Genomic DNA, 4,445 nt, shown 5'->3' with positions numbered 1-4,445 from the left:
CCGGGGAGGGCTCCCTGGCTTCTGCTGGTGCCAGCTTATCCGGTAGCTGCCCACATTGAAGCCACTGCTCAGGGTGCAGGTGAGTGTGGCTGTGGCTCCCGGAGATGCAGAGAGGGAGGGCGGCTGAGTCAGCACAGGCTGGGAGAGGGACCCTGCAGACACACACACTTGTCAGGGATGGGCAGGGACCAGGGGGGAGGGGTTCCCAGGAGACTGAGCAGGAAGGGAAGAAGCCGGGTCCCAGGCCTGTCCCTACCTGTGCAGTGAGCGAGGAGCGCGAGGAGCAGAGGGGTCCAGGCCATGGTGCTCACAGCCCTGAGCCCACAGTGGGGCTGGGCTGCCCAGGCCTCCTTTTCTCCCCACTCTCTGCCAGAGGAGGGGCTGCCATGCAAATGGGGTCCCTCCAGGGACTGCCCAGCCCCTCCCTGGGCTCTGGGGCTGGAACTCAGCTCACACCACAGACTGAGGGGCATGGAGATGGGCTCACCCCTTGAGGGGCCCTGGGAGGAAGCACCTGCTGAGACCACTCAGAGGCTATTTCTCAGGAGGCGCTGCCAGCAAAGACACAGCTGGTCCCCATCAGGGCCACAGGGCCCAGCCCCCAGGTCCAGGCTCCTGTGAGTGGAAAGTCCTTAGTGAGCAGCTGTGTGGGGGCCACAGGCAATCCCAGAGCGCCCCCTGCTGGCCACAGGACACACTACATCACCCTGGTCCAAAGCCCTGAGGCCCAGCTGGTGTCTGCTGCTCCCCAGGTCACTGTCCCTGTTCCCACATCCTGGTCTGACTGGCAGGGACGCTGGCGCTCAATGCAGCTCCTCACTCCTGGGGCCCAGCCGTGGGAGGTGCCAGCATTGATGTAACTGATCAGTTAATTTGGTTTCAGTTCCAGCGAAGATGCTGCCAAGTTCATGCACAGGGAGCTCTTGATCCAACATCACATGTGATGAGTCATCGATCTGGCTGGCAGGGCTCATAGGGGCTGTTCAGGTCAACGATGGAGGTGAGTTTTCCAAGAACACGCTCAGTGGCGTCTTTAAGTCCCGGTTCGCAGCCATTTTAACTGGGGCGAAGCCCTTACAGCTTGGGGAGACCTGATGTAGTTAGTAAGTGGTGGAGAGGAAGGGCTTCCGGGGCGGCCCGAGCTTCCTGACTGTAGACAGTGACTGGATGTTGTTCTGTGTGTGGGGCTCCCTGTACCTGTGTCACATGCTCCATGTCAGGACTGTGTCTCAGGAGTCCTGAAACGCGGTTCTGTTTTAAAGAAACAAAAGAATCCCTGTACTTCCTTCCTCCTTGTCTTGGTGTAGTGACTCTCCCAACCCAGAGGCCACTAGGACCCCCAGCTGGGAGGAAGCCCTGGCAGAACCCAGGGCAGAGCCACAGCACCACCTGCTGGTCACGTGCCCTCTCGCAGTCTCCTCCAGGACACTGAGGCTAAATGCCCAGAAATCTGTCACCAGCACAGATCGGTGCAGATTGTTCTTGGGTCTGATTGAAAGGATATGTTTACGTTCTCTGTGGGGGTAGAGGCTCACACAGAGACTGGGAAGTCGTCAAGGAATAAACATTGTTTTGAGTATAACAACCTCTACAGGTCACATAAAGGAGTCACTGTATCCCTCTCTAGGACGCTGGGGAGCTGGTCTCCTCTCATAAGAGGCCTGTAAAGTCCATGTAGAGACGTGAGCCACAGGGTTCTCTCTGCGGAGTCACTGCAGAAGAAGTCCAGAAGGACGTGAGGGATCTCCAGCCAGGAGGTGACCTGGGGGCTGGGGAGCAGTAGGGATGGGGAGAGCAGCACAGGAGGGAAGGAGCCATGGGGGGCGTCCGAACATCCTGCTCACGGGTACACCAGGGGTTGGAAAAACCACTCTGGGCAAAGAACTTGCAGCAAGACTGGGGCTGACATACGGTAATGTGGCTGATGTAGCTCGAGAAGTCTGATCACCGGATGTCATGGAGTCTGGCAAGATGGCTTCTCCCAAGAGCATGCCGGAAGATGCACAGATGATGGCACAAATCCTGAAGGGTATGGGCAGTACAGAATAGGAGCCGAGAGCTACAGATCAGATGTTGGAGTTTGCCTTCCGCTCTGTGACCACAATTCTAGATGATGCAACCATTTATTCAAGCCATGCTAAGAAAGCTGCTGTTGATGCAGACGATGGGCGACTGGCATCCAGGGTCGTGCTGACCACTCTTTTACCTCTCTTCCCCCAAGAGATTTTTTGGTAGATATTGCAAGCAAAGAAATCAAACCCCATTGCCATTGATCAAGCCATATTCAGGTCCTAGATTGCCACCTGATAGATAGTGTTTGACTGCTCCAAACTATAGACTTAAATCTTGACCAAAAAAAGGCATCTGCTTCTGCGGGAAGAATAACAGATCCACGGCTAAGTGTTGGTTCAGTTTCTAGAAGACCACGTACTCCCACACTTGGCACACCAATCCCACAAACCATGTCGGTTTCAACTAACGTATGGACTCCAATGTCCCTCCCAGGGCAAAGGTTTACAGTACAGATGCCCACTTCCCAGGCCCCAGCTGTAAAAGCATCAATTCCTGCAACATCAGGTGTTCAGAAGGTTCTGATTAATCCATCATTAATTGGGTCCAAAAACATTCTTATTACCATTCACATGGAGTCACCACAACATGCTGCGAATGAGTCCACAAATGCATTGAAGAGAACACGTGAAGATGACGATGATGACCATGACGATGACGACTGTGATAATTTGTAGTTTAGCCTTGATGCATGTAACATGTACACGTGATTTTGAATCCACTGTACTGAGATTAAACATGCATGCCACATGTTTTCAAGCTGTGTTTTCGAAAACTTAGTGTTTAATGAGAAAATATAGTTTTTAATTGAGATGTTGTATTTTCTTTACCAGAAATCGTAATGGTTTTTCATCAGCCTTGAAGAAATAAAGTTGTCATTCATTAGAAGAAGAAGAAAGAAGAAGAAGAAGAAGAGAAGAAGAAGAAAGAAGAGAAGAAGAAGAAGAAGAAGAAGAGAAGGAGAAGAGAAGGAGAAGGAGAAGAGAAGAAGAGAAGAAGAAGAAGAGAAGAGAAGAAGAAGAAGAAGAAGGAAGAAGAAGAAGAAGAGAAGAAGAAGAAGAGAGAAGGAGAAGGAGAAGGAGAAGGAGAAGAAGGAGAAGGAGAAGAAGGAGAAGAAGAAGAAGAAGAAGAAGAAGAAGAAGAAGAAGAAGAAGAAGAAGAAGAAGAAGAAGAAGAAGAAGAACAAGAGAAGAACAAGAAAGAAGAACAGAACAAGAAGCAGAAGCAGCAGCAGCAGCAGCCATGTGGTGGGAAAGAACAATGTAGGAGGGAGAGGAGGAGGCGAGCTGCATGCAGCTGCCTCAGAGAGAGACTCTCCTGGAATCTGGGCCAGAAAACACTCCAAGGGCTGGAAGGAGGAAGGACATGGCGTCACCGGGAGGGTTCTGGGGAATGAGGACTCAGATGGGAACCTCTCTTTAGTCGTAAGTATCAGGTCTGACATGGTTTCTCCCTTAACAAGGGTGGTGATGACCTGGGAGACAGATATACTGCCTCACACGTTCATACAAAGTAAGCTGTGACAAGACTTCACTTGAGACGTTATGGTGCTGAGAGTCCTAAGAGTGTTGGGGGATTGAGAAGCCGCCAGCAGGGACACGGGTCAGGCCAGGAGAGCGGAGAGGAGGTTTTTGTCTCACTTCCCTGTGGGCCTGGACCACCGTGTGAGTCTTAGAGCTGCTGTCCCATGTGCTACAGTAATAGTCAGCCTCGTCCTCAGGCTGCAGCCCCGAGATGAGCAGGAGCCCCGCATTGGCCGAGGCATCTTTGGATCCAGAGAAGCGGCTGGGAACCCCGGAGCCCTGGCCCTTAATGGACTCTGTGTGGTAGTACAGGAGATACCGGGGAGGGCTCCCTGGCTTCTGCTGGTGCCACCCGATAGCATAGCTGCCAACATTGAAGCCACTGCTCAGGGTGCAGGTGAGTCTGGCTGTGGCTCCCGGAGATGCAGACAGGGAGGGCGGCTGAGTCAGCACAGGCTGGGAGAGGGACCCTGCAGACACACACACTTGTCAGGGATGGGCAGGGACCAGGGGGATTCCCGGGGACTGAGCAGGAAGGGCAGAAGCCTGGTCCCAGGCCTGTCCCTACCTGTGCAGTGAATGAGGAGCGCGAGGAGCAGAGGGGTCCAGGCCATGGTGCTCACAGCCCTGAGCCCACAGTGGGGCTGGGCTGCCCAGGCCTCCTTTTCTCCCCACCCTCTGCCAGAGGAGGGGCTGCCATGCAAATGGGGTCCCTCCAGGGACTGCCCAGCCCCTCCCTGGGCCCTGGGGCTGGAGCTCACCTCACACCCCAGACTGAGGGGCATGGAGGTGGGTTCACCCCTCGGGGGACCCTGGGAGGAAGCACCTGCTGAGCCCACAAACAGGTCCCTG

The 4,445-nt window shown here is 54.0% G+C and overlaps 1 pseudogene and 1 gene segment (V, D, J or C); one reads left to right on the top strand and one right to left on the bottom strand.

Annotated features, from left to right (window-relative positions):
• The first annotated feature begins 1,956 nt into the window (after positions 1-1,956).
• On the top strand, positions 1,957-2,747 carry LOC308238445 (transcription initiation factor TFIID subunit 9-like; annotated as a pseudogene). Its single transcript has one exon. The product of its transcript is annotated as a transcription initiation factor TFIID subunit 9-like (transcript).
• An 882-nt stretch (positions 2,748-3,629) lies between these two features.
• On the bottom strand, positions 3,630-4,207 carry LOC308238232 (immunoglobulin lambda variable 5-52-like). The segment is given in 2 exons: positions 4,162-4,207; positions 3,630-4,000 (listed from the first exon to the last, which is right to left on the bottom strand).
• Between the last annotated feature and the right edge of the window lie 238 nt (positions 4,208-4,445).

This window comes from Plecotus auritus (assembly GCF_963455305.1).
Source record: "Plecotus auritus genome assembly, chromosome: 13".
Taxonomy (NCBI): domain Eukaryota; kingdom Metazoa; phylum Chordata; class Mammalia; order Chiroptera; family Vespertilionidae; genus Plecotus; species Plecotus auritus.
The sequence above is the reverse complement of the archived record's forward strand: the minus strand, read 5'-3'. Positions and strand labels throughout refer to the sequence as shown.